The following is a 19,583-nucleotide window of genomic DNA, read 5'->3' on the forward strand; positions in this document are numbered from 1 at the left end:
GGCCCGGTGGCTCACGCCTGTAATCCCAGCACTTTGAGAGGCCGAGAAGGGTGGATTACTTGAGGTCAGGAGTTCGAAACCAGACTGGTCAACATGGTTAAACCCCATCTGTACTAAAAATATGAAACTTAGCCACGCGTGGCAGCGGGTGCCTGTAATTTCAGCTACTGGGAAGGCTGAGGCAGAACAATTGCTTGAACCCCGGGAGGCAGAGGTTGCTGTGAGCCCAGATCGGGTCACTGCACTCCAACCTGGGCTACAGAGTGAGACTCCGTCTCAAAAAAAGAAAAAAGAAAAATGGATTCAAAGAATTATCACTGTTAAATTCCACCAGCAACTTGTTAAACGTGGTTCCAAAGGGATATTTAAAAAGGGAAATTAAGTGTTTCCAAGAAAGCCCTATTCACAGCAGCAACGCAGATACTGTTCATGACTTCACCACACAAACTTCCCTCATGTGTTGGGAGGGACCAAGGGGCTCTCTGGTTCTGCACCTGCGTTAATTACCACCGGGAGGTCCACACTAGGACCCCAAGGTCTGGGACCAGCCTGGGTCAGGGGCAGAGAAGTGGTGGATGTGGCTCTCAAAGTGTCTTAGGGGCTCCCTTCCCTGTGGCTGTTTCCTGACTGGATGTAGCAGGGTCAGGCCTTTCACTGTGACGTTTTCTACTCTTTATTAGAGTGGCAGGAGCGTCCCTGTGAGAGGCCTGACCCAGGTGTGGGCCATGCATCCAGCCCCGGGTCCAAGGGGCACTCCTGGGGTGCAGAGGAGGATTTGTGACAGCCTAGAGGATGGAGGAAATGGTGGCTTTGAAAAGGCAAGTGCCAGGTTATCAGCGACGACGTATATCCATTTCTGGCAGTCAACTGACAGTTTCAGACACTTAGGAGGGAGCTTCCCGCGTGGGATGCCAAGAAGTCGGAGAACTCTCAGACATCTGGCCATTAGCCCCAGTCCTATGCAGGGACTACACTGCGCACGTCCGAAGGGGCGTGTCAGGGGTGGGACGAGGAGGAGGGGCGGTGCCGAGGGGAGAGGCAGCCCCGAGAGAAAGAGCAGGGCAAAGAGAAGGGCCAGGGGCGAGGAGAAGGGGCGGGGGCGAGGGAAGGGGTGGGGCGAGTACCGCTCCAGGAAGAGGAGCGTTACTATGGCAACCCTGACAGGTTTGTGAGCAGCTCCTGGTCCCCTGCTGCTCCGTGAGAAATCAAACTTCTGGCAATGACAAAGCAAGAAGACAGCATCTTAGGGAGAGGTAGTGACATAATTAAACGGTAAGACCAGCCGCCCTGGTCCCGCTGTCGCCCGGCAGGCAGGAAAGGTTTGAGAATAATCAGGCTCCCGTTAGCAAGGCAGAACTGCTCTGGACTCGGGGAGGTGTGGATTCGAGGGCGGGAGCTACGCCTGGCATACTGGGAGTTGTCATCTTTGATTAGCTTCCAGTTTTTTAATTGCAGGGCGACCGGATTACAATCCCAGCCAGCATGAACAGGGTGGTGCGCAGTCCTGAAGGGGGAAGCCGGGCTGTGCCGTTCTCGCTGTGCATTCTGGGAGCTGTAGTCTCCTTACCGCTCCCGCCCGTTGTTTCAAGCGCTTCGGGACTACAATCCCAGCATGCCCCGGGCTCGGGGGCGGGGCGCAGTTCTCTTCTGGAGAGCGCAGCAGCGCGCGCCTGACCAGGCTGACTGGAAACGGTAGCTCTTAACGGTTCCCCGCCCGTCGGTGGCAAGGCGGCTGGACTAGAATCCCAGCAGACTACATGCGAGGAGGCGGGCCACCCAGGAGTGTTGGGCAGAGCAGTGTGGACCTCGCCGCTTCCACAGCGATGCTGGCTACTGATCGCGGGCACCTCCTTGCCTTGGGAAGTGAGTCCGGAGAGGGACAGGAGCCGGAGGTCCAGGCTGGGCGGTGAGGAGGGAGTGACGCCGCGAAGTGCATCTGCCCTTGTCCAACTCGGACGGGTGTGGTCCTCACCCCACTTCCCGCTGCTCTGCTGGGTTCCCTCTCCCACCTGCACCTGGGGTCTTTCCTGGGCGTTGCGCCTCCTCCAGCCCAGGGAGCCGCCTGCTTTCCTAAGCTGCTGTGGGAACCGGCCTGAGGTCTGGGCGCTGTCCATTGTGCCGCTACCCTCTTTTCTCTCCAGGCAGAGCGCAATGCAGCCGCTATGGGGAGAAATCTGCTGCCTGGCCCACCAGTGCACAAGTTCGGGACTTTGCAGGGGGTGACATGGACTGTGGCTTCGTGAAAATGTCACCCTCACCAGCGCCTTTCTCACGGATGTGGATGTTGAGGCGGCAGGGAGTGCCATTATTGGTTTACCCAGGAGAGGTTAAGAGTAGAGGAGAAAATCTCACTTCCCAGGCGTGTGTCTTTGGTGCGCCATTTTCCACCAACCCATTTGGTGGAAAGTTCCCCAAATAGCTACCTAAAGATGAAGATGGTTTAGGCATTTTACACGTGACATCAATGGCCTCTTCTCAACTGAGGTCTGACTGGGCAGTGTCTCAGAGACACAGATGGCAACCTGATCCTCAGGAACAGGTGGTGCTCCAGCTTTGTGGGAGTGACTTTCAAGGTGTGGAGCACTTGGGGCGTCTTTGAAACTCCTCAGGCTTCACAATTTTGCTTTGAGTGGAGTGTTCATCACCCCGGGCATTCACGGAGGTACCTTTACTCTCTCGGGCTGATCTGTTTAATTTTTCTGTCTAGACAATGGAAACTTCTGGGAGCACTTCTAGTTTCGTGTAGCTTCCTAATCATTGATGTCCCTTAATTCCATATGTCCTCAGGGACAGTTCCTTTGATTCTGGAATGACGCCAGCTTTTATGCTTTTATGCTTTTATGTTTAATCTGTAAAAACCAAGGTGTTAATCTACATGAAAATAAGACCTTGTTCATATCACACATTACAACAGGCTTCATTTGTGATTCCTGAATGTGGGTTACTATTTTTAAAAACCCTTAAAACCCTGATCATGGATATTAGACACTGTAATTGTACTTTGTAAAGAATTTTCTCCTTCAGGATCAATTACACTTGGGCTCAATCAACACTTTTGTAAATAAGGGAACAAGAACCGTGCAGCTTCTATGGACGTGATGAGATGAAGTATGGGGAGACCACAGCACAACATTCTCTTCCCTTGTTTTCAGTAGAGTTTGTGGGGTCAAGTACCTGCGTTCCTCCCCCATCCCTCAATATTCTCATTTTACTCCTGACTTTTCCCCCTTTAGGTGGGAGTTTCTAAATACATTTGTCCGCAAGTATGGTCAGGCTGTTGTAATGTGAGGGCATCCATCATCCGTCACCTTAAAGATGAATGGAGAGGGTTTTGTGATTTGTGTTCCAGAGGCACTGCTGTTGGGTGTGTGACTGCAAAAACAGGTGATCTCAGCTGTCCCCAGCAGCTGCCTCACAAGATTGGTCCTGATGCAGCCACAGCTGCTGTTCACAGAGCCAGGAGCTCCTTGCAGTTTGGTGTATTCTGCTGAGATTTGTGGCTCTGGCCCTTCTCTGCTCACCTCATTCCTGGTAGTGTCTGCTCAGCTGCCTGGTTTGTTCCAGTGTTTCCTGGGAGCCTGTTGTGTAACTGCATTTCAGAGGGTCTTTAGGGATTCCACCCTCACTTCACCAGTCACTCTACACTGGCCATGCACTTACCTTCTTGTGGCCCCGTGTGTGTCCTCTTCAGTGGAGCTGTGAAGAGTTCTAGTTAGGGATGGACCTCATTCTCATGCACCTCAGGCTGCTTCGAAAGCTGATCATCTTGTCTTTGGACACATGGACATTATTCCTTTTGTGTATTTTGAAGTCTGATGCTTTTTTTTTCTTTTATTTCTTTTTTATAAATAATGTGAACCCTTGCAGTAACAGTAACAGTGACTTTTAAATATCTTTGTGAATTTAACTCTGGCAACAATTTGATGAAGTTGACATGCGGTTCCCATTTTATAGGTGAGGAAACTGATACTTGAAGAGGTAGAGTAGTTTTATTTACTTCATACAAGCTTTTGATGAATTTCAAGTCTAAACCTAGAAGTCTTCCTCTAAGGTATGACTGTGGCATATTCTTTGTGTTTCTCTGCCAGCGTCCTGAAGGGGTCCACATCCCATTTGGACTCCATTTTCTTCTTAATGACAGAAAACTTGCAGAAACAGGCCTTTGGTTGGGGAGAGTACTTGCTGGCACTTGGCTTTCCCTGTCCTCCGTCTTCCCCTTGGCAGGGCTTAGGTGATTTGAGGTAGCTGGAGCAGCGGTAGATCCTGACCACAACTCACCTGGAACGCTTGTTGTTATGTAAAGATAACACCCACTCACTTTTTGAGGTGTGATTTTTTTTGTTCTAATTATTCCTCTGGACTTTCTCTTCCAGGTTTGTGCTGTGCACTAACATGTAATTCAAATACTGATAAAAACAAAACTGGTGCCCTCCTACCAAGTGGTAACAATGCATATTTTTTTCTTTCTCTAATTATAAAAGAAATGCATGCTGTTTTAATAATGGTGGATCATAGAGATCTTTATGTAACGAAAGTTTCACATGTCTTCCTCTTCGTTCCAAACTCACTCCCTTGTTAGAAGGAATTGTTATAGCTTGGTGTTTATGTTTTTGGATGTTTTCTATAAATTTATAAATACACATAAATTTGGCCAAGTGTGGTGGCTCGTGTCTGTAATCCCAACACTTTGGTAGGCCAAGTGGGGAGGATCCCTTGAGCTCAGGAGGTTGAAGCTGCAGTGAGCTGTGATCGTGCCATTGCACTCCTGTCTGGGCAACAGAGTGAGACCCTGCCTCCAAAAAAAAAAAAAAAAAGAAGAAGATAAATACATGTACAGTTTTTGAACACAAATTGTATCATACTATTTTTTTATTTGCTATTTCACAAGCAATATATCATTTACATTATTCCATATCAATGCACAAGATTCTATTTTTAATGTCTTAAATTTATTCCAAAGAATGGGTATACAAGATTTGTTTCACTGTTTATTCTTTGATAGAAACTTAGATTATTTCTAATTCCATCATTATTTAAAAATGCAGCAATAAGATGCTTGTACATAATTTACTACACTGACAACTAACCGTTTAGTTTATCTTGCCTTCTTTTAGTCAGAGAATATGTCATGAGTTTATTTTATGATTTGATTCATAGGGAAATTAATGTTATGACTGGATAAAGTCAGTTGTGAAGAAACTGCACTTCGAGGTTGTCTATCTCCGTATTCTGATGGAAAAGCGTGGAATTTAGAAGCATTGCTCGCTCCTTCAGTTTCTAACAAGTCAGTATTCTCATAGCAAATTTAATTTAAATGTTTGAATTGTTTCTCCTTCCCTCATTCAGAATAAGTATGTTGTTTTTCTGTTTGTGAAACTTCTGATCTGGGATATTTCAGCTGGGCTTTAGAGAGGATAACTCCCATATTGCTGTTGTATCTATTTCTCTTCAGCATCTGGCTGCATGTGGCAAAGATCGTAGAATTAGACCAGGTCCTGTATGTATTTTGGGATGAAAAATTCAAAGTAATCAACTCAAGACAGGAGTCTACAACTTTGATTCTTAACAAAAGATTTCCTTTGATTTCCCCCAATCTTTATGATTCCTAGAAGAAATTCACCCAGGGTGAAGCATGTGGTTCTCTTGAATAATGTTTTGTTGGGGAGTTCCACATCGAGTTTCATGAGGCATACTGTTTTACAGGGTGTTTTTTGTGGGTTTTTTTTTTTTTTTTTTTTTTTTTTTGTACTGCCTTTCTCCGATTCTATTGGAGAGTAATACTAGCTTCCTAAAATATACTGGGAAATGTTCCCTCCTCTGCTACTTTTAGATAATATTATACTCATAATGACAAGTTTTCTTGTGAAAATGCTCTGAAAAAAAAATGTAGGGTGGACCAGGCATGGTGGCTCACACCAGCACTTTGGGAGGCCGAGGCAGGCGGATCATGAGGTCAGGAGTTCGAGACCAGCCTGACTGACATGGTGAAACCCCATCTCTACTGAAAATACAAAAATTAGCCAGGCGTGGTGGCATGTGCCTGTAATCCCAGCTACTCAGGAGGCTGAGACAGGAGAATCACTTGAACCCAGGCGGCAGAGGTTGCAGTGAGCCAAGATCGCACCACTGCACTATAGCCTAGGCAACAGAGCAAGACTCTGTCTCAAAAAAAAAAAAGTGTCAGGTGCCCTTTCTCTTTTGTACTGGGTAATATTAATCTTGATTGGTATTTACCCATATACCTGCCAATGGTTTAATGAGCCCCCATCTTCTACTCACCAATCTTACCCCTACTTCAGCCCCTCCTCCCTGCTTTTTGGTACTCAGCCCCATGTTTTTCTCTCCTCACATTCTCAACTCTGTCTCTTTAACGTGGGGACTTCCATGCGCTGCCTATATCCTCCCACCCTGCACTGCCAGGAGGCTCTGCAAGCTCTAAGCTGGGGCAGCAATGTGGTCCCCTCAGTTTCAGTCTCCAGACCACTGTCCTGTGCTCCTTGCAGTTGCTTCCAGTGTCTGGAAACATCTGGTTGATGTAGTTGGTCTGGCTTCCTATGTATCTGGTGCCAGAGGAGTCTGTTTCTTGCTCTTCCACCATACAGAGAAGGCAAAGCTCTGAATTGATTTTGAAATCAATTCTTGGTTACTTCTTTTGGACGGAAATACATTGTCTATTACTTTATGATTACATAAATATTGTAGCTTAGTTTGTGGCAGTTAGAATTTCATTTTTATTTATTGTTTTACAGGCCATGCCACCATGCCCAGCTAATGTTTTATTGTTTGGCAGAGACATGGTCTCACTCTGTGGCCCAGGCTAGTTCCAATTCCTAGGTTCGCAAAATTCTCCCACCTTGGCTTCCCACAGAGCTGGGATTATAGGCATGAGCCACTGTACTTGGCCAATAGTTAAAATTTTAGATTATTATGTACAATACTGTGATATGCCATATTTAACTTATTCAGAGACAAGGCTTTAATAAAAAATTACTTCGTGTTAGAATATTTTTCTTTAATTTTTTAAATCTGTTTTCTTTTTTTTTCCCCTAATCTTTTTGTTCTAGCCTCAGTCACCTTGACCCTGAGTTTCCATGTTTCCATCCTGGGCAGCAGAGGCAGCTCCATGGCTGATGGGCTTGTGGCTCTGTGTACTTGGAGCTCTTTCCAAGTAAGACTTTGTGACCAGGAGGCCTCTTTTCAGGACAGATCACCTGCATTGCATGTAAAACAAAGAGCCCTTCCAGGCCAGGAGTACTTAGCCAAAATCTTTTTGCTTTCACATTTTATTTTTGTTTGTTAGGTTTTGTTTTGTTTTGTTTTGTTTTGTTTTGTTTTGTTTTGAGACTGTGTCTCTGTTGCCCAGGCCGGAGTGCAGTGGCGCAATCCCAGCTCACTGCAACCTCTGCCTCCCGGGTTCAAATGACTCTCTTGCCTTAGCCTCTCAAGTGGCTGGGTTTACAGGCTCACACCATGGTTTCCTGCTAAGTTTTGTATTTTTAGTAGAGACGGGGATTTCACCATGTTGGACAGGTTGGTCTCGAACTCCTAACCTCAGGTGATCCACCTGCCTTGGCCTCCCAAATTGCTGGGATTAAGGGTGTGAGCCACCACAGCTGGTGAGTTTTTGAGTCTTTATCCGTCATTGGACACAATAAACATCCAGACACACAGATGTTCTCCAACATGTCTATGAGTTTAGAGACTGGACACTTCTTTTTCCAGTGATCCTGGTTCTTGACCTTCTCATTTAAGGTTTTGTCATCTCCTGGCAGCAGACACAAGGTCTCCTTAAGCCCTGTCAGTGTAGAGGGAGGGTCTTTTAAAAGCACCAAGTTTACACTGTGAGTGTCTCAAGATGCATCCACATTTCTCTGTCTCTTCCAGGCCAGTTCTTGGAGATACTAGGAAGCCAAGAGTTCCCTCCAAGAATGGAGATTCCTTGGAAGTGAGGTTCACCTTGAGTCAAGAAAGATGAATCACACATAGTCAAAGGTCATTCAGGGTCTCAAGAACAGCCAGAAAGAAGAGCTGGGGCTGGTGGAATTATGGGGGTCCTCTCTCCCACCTGAAAACCTACTGCTGCCTGCTGACCCTCTCAAGAGGAGACCTCTCTGGGCTCCAGCACCTAAAACAGACAAACCTGGGAGGATGCTTCTCTCTTCTGTGTCACACGTGTCCTGGAGAAAACCAGTGTATCTATGACCAAAGAAAAGTGTGAGAAAAAGTGCAAAATCTGTGCCAGGCCATTCAGTGTCTGGCTGGGGCTCTGTGGTGCACATGCATTCCAAGAAGACTGGAGAGTGCCAAGCCTGTGGGAAATGTCCCTCAGACCTGACTCTCACACCTGGAGTATGGCTGCCCATCCAGGTTCATGATGCAAAACTGTCTTTAAAAGGTGACTGCAGATATGGAGAGAGAGATTTCTAACCCTGATAGAACATGACCAGCTGTTTCGCTGGGGAAAGCCGCATCCACCAGTGACATGCTGCTCAAACTGGCCCAGGACACACTCTCTTACCTAAGGAATAAGCCCCACTTTTGCTCTTTGTGGGTGAAAGGAGAGGGTGAGAGAGGAGAGGAGTGTCCGCACAGACATGAGGAGCCTGCAGATCCAGATGACCCCTTGCTGATCAGAATATGAAAGATCGATTTGTGAAAACAATGACCCCATAGCAGACAGATAAGCTTCTAGAGCAGGCTTCAACCATGTGTCATCCAGACCCACTGGTGGAGAAGTCTGCCCCCACTCTATGTTGATGGTCTGGGGGATATTATTACTGAGATAGATTTAAGAAATAATCTCTACCCGTTGGCAAGATCTGGACAGTCACTGTTGTGCAGAGACAGCAGTGTGCCCTCATCAGCTTTCCACAGGGCAGGCTGCGGAAATGGCCACTGAGAAGTCCTTTCGTAAATTCATTGTCCATGGCTTCAGACTCGCCATCAAATGGAAGAAGAGTCCAAGCTCTCAAAGAAAAGGAAAAAGAAAAGGATGGAACCGCAGACTCTGGGATCCTGCCAGAGCCTATTTCAGTGCTGCCAGGAGCTCCTCCTCCCCCTGCAGCTCTGGTCCCCACCTTGGAGCCTTCTTCCAAGGAGTGAGACTACCTTTCTGACTTTTTCTGACCATAGAAAACTTTTCTGACTTTTTCTGTCCTTGGCACCTGCTAAGGACAGCAGACCCAGGGACCCAGTCTCCTGGGCCCATTCTTGCCCAGCTTCTTCTTGATCGTGTGACTTGAAGGCATTCTTGTGCAGTGGAAGCAGGGCCCCAGGAACATGTGATAGATCGATGGTCTCTGGCTTCTGCCCCACTGATGGTCAGATGGTGGCCACTCAGGGTGTGAGAGCCCAGCCATCGCTGCTTCCTTGAGTTGAAGAGGTTGGAGGCTGGTCCACCTGCTCCTATCCCACCCTCAGTGATGTGGATGGTTGCTCCTTGAGCCTGGTAACGTCTCTGCCTTGGCCCTGCCAAGCATGCCCTGACTTGGAGGGCCCTGCGTACCCACACAGTACTTTAAGGGGCTTGCCCTTCCTTGGGCCAAATTCTAATTTTGGCCAGTGCCCCGGGAAGCTCAGTCCCGTTTTGTTATCTTGGCTATTTCTGGGGCACCCATGGTTCTCCTGGGTCCCTTTTCTCCCAGGGCTTGGGCTGGGCTGGGCATCTGTAGGTCTGGGATGTTTGCCCTGTGAGTGAGGCTCTGTCACACAAGTGGGCAGGCATGGGGACATGTGATAGGCACTGGCTGGCTAGGGCTCTGCAGATGCCACAATCCTTCTGCCCTCCAGCAGCCTCTGAGTCCAGCTTCCCCATTGACACTGATTTCACCCAGCTGAGGAGCTGTCTGGGGTTATCTGGGTGCTGTCTTGGCTCCTTTAAGGCTGTGCTGCTCGGCGGCCCCTGAGAAAGGTCAGGTCCAGGTGCCACCATGCAAGGGGAGTGTCTATGGCCCTACCGCTGGGGTTTCAGTGGGCTGGGCAAGGCCTGGTTGTGGGGGCCCTGATGGGGTTCAGGGCCAGGGCCTGTCCTATGGTCCTGAGGGTGTCCAGGGAAGATGAAAGAACAAGGGTTTGGCATCCCTGCTCAAAGCTGCACTGTGGACACCATGAGCCCCGGATGTTGAGACCCATGGGGAGTTTGGGAGAGAATTTCAACACAGAACTCGCCAAAAATCCCATGATCTATCCTGATATGGGAACAGACTTGCCACATCTTGAGCTACTGGGCCCCCAGAGAGTGACCTGCTGTCCTAGGCTCTACAGAATTCTCATGCTGCTGGGCCTTGGCCTCAGGTCAGCTTCTGGGCTTCTGGAGCTGGGCTGGTGGGCCAGCCTGTCCCCCTTGGGAAGGGTCTCCATGCTGAGGGACACCCGCAGAGGCCTGGGTGCCACAGACACTCGCTCCAGAACCAGGGCCTTCCTAGGGATCTTTGTATGTTTAGCTGAATGGAAAGCAAACTTGGTCCACTTCTCCCCCAAACCCATTTGACCCTTGTATGGTTTGGGTTTTTGGAGTCTTGGGGTCTCTAGTAACCCGCCTGGTCTGACACTGAAGAAACACTACAGGCTGCTGATCCCACAGTGAGGGGTGTGTGCTGCCTGGGGTATGGGCGCTTGTGAGTGAAGGTCCTTACTGATTTCACAGTGATGGATGTGTACCACCTGGGATATGGGTGCTTGTGAGTGAGGATCCCTGCTGATCCCACAGTGAGGGGTGTGTGCCACCTGGGGTATGGGCACTTGTGAGTGAGGGTCCCTAGTGATTTCACAGTGAGGGGTGTGTGCTCCCTGGGGTATGGGAACTCATGAGTGGGGACCCCTGTTTCTCTCTGGCCCTGTTGGTGCTCGCAGCTGTGGGTGTGGGCTGGCACAGATGGGACTGAACCCTCCAGGGCCCTCCAGGATTCTTCTAGGGCAGGAGGGGAAGGGTGTAGTGGGGGACTTGGAGGGGTCTTGCCCTCATCCCCTGCCCTGTTACTGAGGTGAGTCCAACACCTGCCCTGGGGCCCAGCTGGCCTGTTTTTAGAAGCTTCTTAGAGAAGGAAGAGGAGGAGGAGAAGGAAGGCCTGGGGAGCAGGGATGGAGGGTCCTGGGCACTCCCCACTGTTTACTGTCTTAGATGGTGACTCAGGAGGAGACCTGGTGCTAGAGACCACCTGGAGGGCATGTCACAGTGCATCCTTCTGAGCACAGCCATGGAGCCCTAAAAGTGCCTGAGAACCACATCATCATCCAGAGCCCAGGTCTGGGACAGTGGGTCTTGGGAGAGCTCCCACAGGACAAACAGGAGAGCTTCAGGAGAGGGTCTAGGTTTGGGGCTGGGCATCAGGCCGGGGGGGTCTCCTGGGAGGGGTCTGTGCCTTCACCCTATTTCTGCCCTGGGCACATTGCACTGGGCAGTGCTGGGTCCTTTCTGGACACCCCTGGGGGCCAGCTCTGCACAAGAGGCAATGGATACGGGAAAGTCTAGGCTGGGAAGTGCTCGCCACACTCCTGCCTTTCATCTGAGTTGTGTCAGGGGTGGGTTCCGTTTCCAGGAGGACTCATGGTGCCCTCTTCAGCCCACCAGAGTTGGATTGGTTTGGCCCTCCCTCAGGGCTAAAGCGGAGGGTCCTGTGGGCAGTGTGGGTACTGCCCTTGGGCCAGGTTTGATGTGCCTGTGTGCTCCCCCAGCACCCTCGGGCACGTGGGGACAGGGTTCTGTGCACTTTCAATGCCATATGTGCCCTGGCTGTGAGCATGTGCTTGCCCTGCAGAAAGCAGATGTACCAGAGCCTCAGGATGAGCTTGTGATGAGCTTGAAGTAGGAATTTATGGGGACAGCAGGCATGGGAGGACCTAGTCCTTCAAGGTGGAGGGCTGGTGGCATGAGCAGGGAATACTAGAGCCTCAGTCTGTGGTGCTGGGGGGCCCCCTATGCATGGGATGAGACCTCCCACATTAGGCTGGATCAGATAAGGTCTTGCAGCTTCTTATAGGGGTGGTCTCATTTCCATCAAATGTGGGCCCTGAAAGAAGGGGCTCCCCAAGTACTCTCCCAAGATGAGTCCTGGACCAGTCTGCCCAGGATGCCGGCCCTGAGTCCCAGCCCCAGTCGTGTGACGCCCCCTCTCAGACAGGGCATGGTTTGTGTGCCCTGCAGGGACCTGCTTCTGCCTCCTGTGCAGAGGAAGGGATCTGGGTCCTTCTGGAGGAGCCAGATCCCTCAGCTGGGGAAGCCAGGCCCTGTAGGGCATCAGGGTCTCTGGCCTGGGGTCTCCTGTGCACACTGGTCCCATCAATCAAGCACTGTAGGAGCCATTTTAAGGTGATAATCTGGGTACACAACATTTGCTTGTCTTCACGGAACGAGCAGAGGTGTTCAGAGCCCCCTGGACTGCTCTGAAAACCTCACTATTCCAGGCCCCTCTGCAGACCCTTCCCAAGGCCAGAATTCCAAGCAGTTGGCTGGGCTGTCACCCTCTTCTCTGAGACACTACCCCTGTCCTAAGACATCCCCATTGCCCCTCAGATGCCCCATCCCTCCGGAATGCCCACCTCCCCGGGGACCCTCCACGCCCCACACGCCTTACTTGATGCCGCAGCGCTCTCTGAACAGGGTGTGGCTTATGAAGGTGTGGCTCACATCTAGGTCATTCTGGTGCACATTCACTGAGGACATCTTGGCCTGCTTCATTTTCTATAGAGTACGGCCAAGCCTGAGAACAGACACAAGACTCACTGTCAAAACTGCTGTCATGAAACTGGTTCTGGAAGGAAAAGAGGCTTTTTCTGCAGAAACTTCATTTCCAAAGCCAGGGAAAATCAGCAGTGTGCAGCTCACCTGTGTTGCCCATGCCACTGTCTGCCCAGGATTTGTGACTGACTCCTTCCGCCCCCTTGGGGTTGACTTTCCCTCCATCTGGGTAACTGGGCTTCTGACACGGTCTGGCCTATGCATCCTGCTCTGGCTGGGACTGGAAGGACCAGACCTGGTGTTTCCCTGGGTTCTTGTCCTTCTCCTTCTTGACTTTCAGTAGGGGTGACCATGCTGGGCCCCAGACCTCTGTGAGGATTCCTTTGTAGACCCAATAAGACATCTGTGGACAAAAGAATGCTCTGGTGAGATAGGCCTCAGGGTGACCCCAAGGGAGATCCAAACCTAAGGATTCTGGAAGTTTCCAGCCTTTGGCTCCACGGTTCCTCAGGAGAGGTTTGTCTACCTAGGCCTGGGCCTCCCTTCCCATGAATAAAGAGTGAGCAAGAGCTCAGGTTGTGAACTCTGATCGGGATTTATTCCTTCCTTTGGGGTGACCAGAAGGTGTTCCTGTTCCTGGCTTAGAAGTGGCCCAGGCTCCGGCATCAGATTCCTCCCAGCAAGGTGATCCTTGCAGGGATGGGCAGAAGGGCTGGGGACCAGGCCTGTTGTCCTTTTGGTGAGGAAAGTGTACCCTTCTCTGTCTGAAAGGCAGGCAGCACCAGGCAGCAACAATGGGCACCTGTCCTAAACACTGAAGAGCAGTCACAGGGGACACTCACTCACCGCTGTGCCTTCTTGCTGTTCCTAGATTTATTCCAGTTGTTAAACATTCATAGCCATTTATCTGTGCATCTGATGCCCTGATATGTTTGCTGTAGATAAGAAGTGATGGAGTGAGCTGAGCTGCCAGGCTTCCTGTTCTGATTCTTGGATGCTGGGTCATATGCTTAAGGGCCCCAATGTGACTGAACTGGAAGGAGCCAAAATAGGACAGAACCCAGCCCCTGAGGAGTGGGCACTGGTGGCCTGGCCTCATGACCACAAGACACACTGTTTCCAGGGCACAGACAACCTGGGCTTTGGTTGGGTCTTGGCCTTCAGGTAGGGCCCTGGTGGGCAGTGGGCAGTGACTCCAGAGACACTACTGTGATTCTCGGTGGTGGCTGTGGTAAAACACCTGCAGGGCTGGAGTTTAGTGTGAGATTCAGCAGGAGCTGTGGCCTCTCCCAGTGACAATGTGTCACTCCCCCTCACCAGCACCCATGCCCACAGGCCACAGCCTCTGCCTCATCAAACCCCCACCAAGTCACCCATCTATGGAGCAGCTTCCATGCAGCAGGGTCAGGCTCTTACCTCCACCTCCAAAGCACAGACAGGGGCAGGTCTGTCTCACTGTAAGGCCGCGAGGAGAGCTGAGGACCTGGACCAGGTTGGGGGCCATCCCCTTTCCTGAGCAGGTCTCAGGGAAGGACCAGCCGTATCCTCATCTGACCCAGGTCTCAGCCCAGGAGCCTGCATAGGGAAGAAAGGACAGACAGGGCCTCCATGCTGGCTGACACTCAGGAGGGGTTGAGGCGATGGAGCAGAGGGAGCACAGGGCCAGGCAGAGGCTGCTCAGGATCCATGGGGGATCAGGCTGCACAATGGGGCTGCCCCTCCTGGGCTGCAGGCAGCATCCCCTATGGGAGCTGAGAAAGTCCAGTCCTGAGATGGCACAGGGGTGTGTGGCTGGGCCCTGACAGCAGTCTCCCAAAATGTGACTATATCACCAAGCTGAGTTCCAGGAATGCTGAGAAGTGCCCAGTTACAGCAAGGATGCACCTGGAGCCCATCCTATCTAATGGACTCTGACCATCCTGCATCCACCTGCCTCTCCTGCATACCGGCCACCACCCGTTCCCTTTTCCTCATTTCTCCATCGTGACTGACCCAGAGGCTGTGACCCTCTCTCCAGCCCCAGTGGCCCTTCTTTTGTCCTGTCAGAGCCCCTGAGCAAGACTCCCCAGATCCATCCACATGCCTGGCTTGTCCACTTACTAATTGTGCTGCTGTGCACTGCCTGGGTGGCACCAGTGGCAATGAGGGTAACTGAGGGCCCCATAGGTGACCAGCTTGGCCCTTTACCCCATCATTAGCCTCAGGGGGTTCTCAGGGCTGTCAGCCAGCAGCCCTGGTTTGGGGCACCTGGCTGTCCTCCTCCCAGGAGTTCTGACAGCCTCGCCCACCTGTCCTCTGTCCGTGGTGCTGGCCAAGCCAGCAGGTAGCAGGTCCCCAGAGGGTGCTGCTGAGCTTTGGGGACTGACTGAGGCTCCCCTGCTGAGGGGTCCCAGGTGAGTCGCTGCCCCTGGTTCTACGTCATCTACTGTCCTCTTCAGCATCATCCACCCCACCCCAGGTCGGCTCCATGCAGATGCATCCCCGAGTCACCAGGCTCAGGGTCCTCTGTTGTAGGATGGAGATTGCTGTACCTGCTGTACACATTCATATTTATTGTATGAAATAAAATATGGAAGCTAAAGTAAATGAGGACTTTGGTTTGCATTTTCCTGATGATTACTGATGTTGAGCACTTGTTAGCCATTTTTATATCTTTTTTAAAAGATAAATGTCTATTCAGGTTCTTTGCTTGTATTTAAAACAGGTTATTAGATTTTGGTGAGTTTTCTCTTTTTTCTATTCAGTTGTGTGGGCTTCTTATGTATTTTGATTTTAACCCCTTATGATATATATTGCTAGCAAATGTTTTCTCTGAGGTCATAAGCAGCTTTTTAATTTCATTGATTGATTTCTCCTGTGCAGAAGCTTTAGGGTTAGATATACTCCTACTTGTATTGAAAGGAATAAAAATTAGAAACTTAATAAAAATTAGAAACTTAAGTTAGGCCATTTTGAAACTTAGAAAAACAACCCACTCAGACCCACCCAACACCAGATGGCCACTCAGACCCACCCAACACCAGATGGCCCCTTAGTAAACACCCAATATCCCCGGAAGGCAAACAGAAAAATAATTCCAGGAAAAACCCCTCATACGAGCCCACCCCAACCAATCAGAGAACTAGCCTACCCCAACCAATCAGAAAAGACACACCCTGCTCGCACCATAGCTGGCTCCAATCATTTTGAACCTTAAGCCTTGTTTGAATCTGGCGCCTTAAGCTTTGTTTGAATTTCGCGCCTTGTTTGAACCGGTGGTGTTTGCCTATATAAACTACCTGTAACAAGCAATCGAGGTCCTTTGCCACCTTTGTGCAGAGGACCCTAGCGCGCTAGTAATAAATCTCTCTGCTGTGACTCCCGTGTTGAGTGCTCTCTCCAGACGACTCCCTATCCCAGGAAGGAATCTAAACCTAGGTTCCAACAGTATTATTGTTGCTTGTGCTTTTAATGTCGTATTTAACAAATTATTATCTGAACCAATGTCAAGGAGCTTTTGCCCTGTGTTTTCTTCTAGGAGTTTTACAGTTTCTGATTAAATAACAATGGGCTATCAGCTCCCATCTGTTAGGATGGCTGTTATAAAAAGGACAAGAGATAACAAGTGTTGGTGATGGTGTGGAGAGAAGGGAACCCTTGTACACTGCTGGTTAGAATGTAAGTTAGTACAGCTATTATGGGAAACAGTATGAAGGTTCTTGAAAATCTAAAAATAGAACTACATATGGCTCAGCAATCTGTGGGGAAAAGAAAGAGATCAGCCTGTTACTGTGTCTATATAGAAAGAAGTAGACATAAGAGACTCCATTTTGTTCTGTATTTGAGATGCTGTTAATCTGTGACTCTACCCCCAACCTTGTCCTTGCAAGAGACGTGCTGTGGTGACTCAAGGTTTAATGGATTTTGGGCTGTGCAGGATGTGTCTTTGTTAAACAAGTGCCTGAAGGCAGCTTGCTGGTTAAAAATCCTGCCCGTCCCTGGGCAATGGAACATCTCGGTGTAAAACCCGATTGTATGCTCTGTTTACTGAGATAGGAGAAAACCACCTTACGGCGTAAGGTGGGACTTGCTGGCGGGACTTGCTGGAGCAATGCTGCTAAGAGGTTTATGGAGATGTTTGCATATGCATATCAAGGCACAGCATTTTCCTTTGGACTTACTCATGTCACAGAGATCTTTATCCATATGTCTTACTGCTAATTTTCTCCCTAAAATGATCCTATTGTTCTGCCACTCCCTTATCTTTAAGATGATAAAGATAATTATCAATAAATACTAAGGGAACTCAGAGACCGGTGCCGGCGTAGGTCCTCTGTAATCTGAGCGCCAGTCCCCTGGGCCCACTTTTTCTTTCTCTATACTTTGTCTCTGTGTCTCATTTCTTTTCTCAAGTCTCTCGTTCCACCCAACGAGAAACACCCACAGGTGTGGAGGGGCAGGCCACCCCTTCAGCAATCCCTCTTATAAATTATATATCAACAGGAAATGAAATCAGCATCTTATAGAGATATCTGCACTCCCCTCTTCCCCATGACCCACCGCAGCATCGTTCCCAACAGCCAAGCCATAGGATGAAGTTACTGTGCATTGATGTACGAGTGAAGAAAAAAATTGTGGGGGAGGTGTTTGTGTGTATGTGTGTGTGTGTGTAATATATAATAATAAAATATTTTTCAGCTTTTAAAAAGTTGAAGATACTGCTATTTGTGATAACATAAATGAAACTGGAGGATAATAAGCTAGTGAAATAGCTTAGGGAGAGAGAAAAATACTGCATAATTTCTGCTATATATATAAAATCTTTAAAAAGATTAAATACATAGACACTTGATAGAATGATGACTTGGGGGAGAAGAGACAAAAGTCAACGTTTCAGTTATATAAAATAAATGAATCTGGAGGACTAAAGTACAATTTAAAGGTTATAGTTACTATTTTTATATTATACACTAGTAATTTTTGAACAGGGTAAACTTTAGGTGCTTTGACACCAAAAGGAAACTACATGAGTTCATGCATATGTTACATTGTTTGACCATAGTCATCACTGATATGTATATGTATATGTATAATTATGGACTCATTAAATTTAAATGCTATAAATAGGTAACAAAGAATAAAGTTAATTGGAAAACTTACATCATTAGACTTGATTTTGCCTAAATGACAAACTGAAACTGCCTCCTAAATATTAATATTTGTACATCACATAAACTTCATATGTTGGAAATGTTTACAGAAAAGGAATTATAAATTTTAATAAACACAGAATGACACAGTAAATGCAAAACAGTAGAAAGAGATGAAAATATGATGAATCAGACTGGTTAATGCTTAGATATAATTAATGATGTGTTAGGAGCAATTTCTTTTTTTTTTTTTTTTTTTTTTTTTTTTTTAATTTATTTATTATTATTAAACTTCAAGTTGTAGGGTACATGTGCACAACGTGCAGGTTTGCTACATATGTATACTTGTGCCATGTTGGTGTGCTGCACCCATCAACTCGTCATTTACATCAGGTATAACTCCCAATGCAATCCCTCCCCCCTCCCCCCTCCCCATGATAGGCCCCGGTGTGTGATGTTCCCCTTCCCGAGTCCAAGTGATCTCATTGTTCAGTTCCCACCTACGAGTGAGAACATGCGGTGTTTGGTTTTCTGTTCTTGTGATAGTTTGCTAAGAATGATGGTTTCCAGCTGCATCCATGTCCCTACAAAGGACACAAACTCATCCTTTTTTATGGCTGCATAGTATTCCATGGTGTATATGTGCCACATTTTCTTAATCCAATCTGTCACTGATGGACATTTGGGTTGATTCCAAGTCTTTGCTATTGTGAATAGTGCTGCAATAAACATACGTGTGCATGTGTCCTTATAGCAGCATAATTTATAATCCTTTGGGTATATACCCAGTAATGGGATGGCTGGGTCATATGGTACATCTAGTTCTAGATCCTTGAGGAATCGCCATACTGTTTTCCATAATGGTTGAACTAGTTTACACTCCCACCAACAGTGTAAAAGTGTTCCTATTTCTCCACATCCTCTCCAGCACCTGTTGTTTCCTGACTTTTTAATGATCGCCATTCTAACTGGTGTGAGATGGTATCTCATTGTGGTTTTGATTTGCATTTCTCTGATGGCCAGTGATGATGAGCATTTTTTCATGTGTCTGTTGGCTGTATGAATGTCTTCTTTTGAGAAATGTCTGTTCATATCCTTTGCCCACTTTTGGATGGGGTTGTTTGTTTTTTTCTTGTAAATTTGTTTGAGTTCTTTGTAGGTTCTGGATATTAGCCCTTTGTCAGATGAGTAGATTGCAAAAATTTTCTCCCATTCTGTAGGTTGCCTGCTCACTCTGATGGTAGTTTCTTTTGCTGTGCAGAAGCTCTTTAGTTTGATGAGATCCCATTTGTCAATTTTGGCTTTTGCTGCCGTTGCTTTTGGTGTTTTAGACATGAAGTCTTTGCCCATGCCTATGTCCTGAATGGTACTACCTAGGTTTTCCTCTAGGATTTTTATGGTATTAGGTCTAACATTTAAGTCTCTAATCCATCTTGAATTAATTTTCGTATAAGGAGTAAGGAAAGGATCCAGTTTCAGCTTTCTACTTATGGCTAGCCAGTTTTCCCAGCACCATTTATTAAATAGGGAATCCTTTCCCCATTTCTTGTTTCTCTCAGGTTTGTCAAAGATCAGATGGCTGTAGATGTGTGGTATTATTTCTGAGGACTCTGTTCTGTTCCATTGGTCTATATCTCTGTTTTGGTACCAGTACCATGCTGTTTTGGTTACTGTAGCCTTGTAGTATAGTTTGAAGTCAGGTAGCGTGATGCCTCCAGCTTTGTTCTTTTGACTTAGGATTGTCTTGGAGATGCGGGCTCTTTTTTGGTTCCATATGA

General features: G+C 48.1%; 1 long non-coding RNA gene across 3 annotated transcripts; it reads left to right on the top strand.

Annotated features, from left to right (window-relative positions):
• Positions 1 to 1,122: 1,122 nt before the first annotated feature.
• Positions 1,123 to 16,290, top strand: LOC119621383 (uncharacterized). Of its 3 annotated transcripts, none has more exons than XR_012091669.1 (4): positions 1,123 to 1,272; positions 4,374 to 4,442; positions 5,158 to 5,284; positions 7,885 to 16,290. It is a non-coding gene; the product is annotated as an uncharacterized lncRNA (long non-coding RNA). The 3 variants fall into 3 exon arrangements; XR_005237928.2 differs by having other exon boundaries at positions 1,124 to 1,863; XR_005237929.2 differs by lacking the exon at positions 4,374 to 4,442 and having other exon boundaries at positions 1,132 to 1,863.
• Positions 16,291 to 19,583: the final 3,293 nt, after the last annotated feature.

The sequence above is a fragment of the Chlorocebus sabaeus genome, chromosome 28 (assembly GCF_047675955.1).
Source record: "Chlorocebus sabaeus isolate Y175 chromosome 28, mChlSab1.0.hap1, whole genome shotgun sequence".
In the NCBI taxonomy this organism is placed as follows: domain Eukaryota; kingdom Metazoa; phylum Chordata; class Mammalia; order Primates; family Cercopithecidae; genus Chlorocebus; species Chlorocebus sabaeus.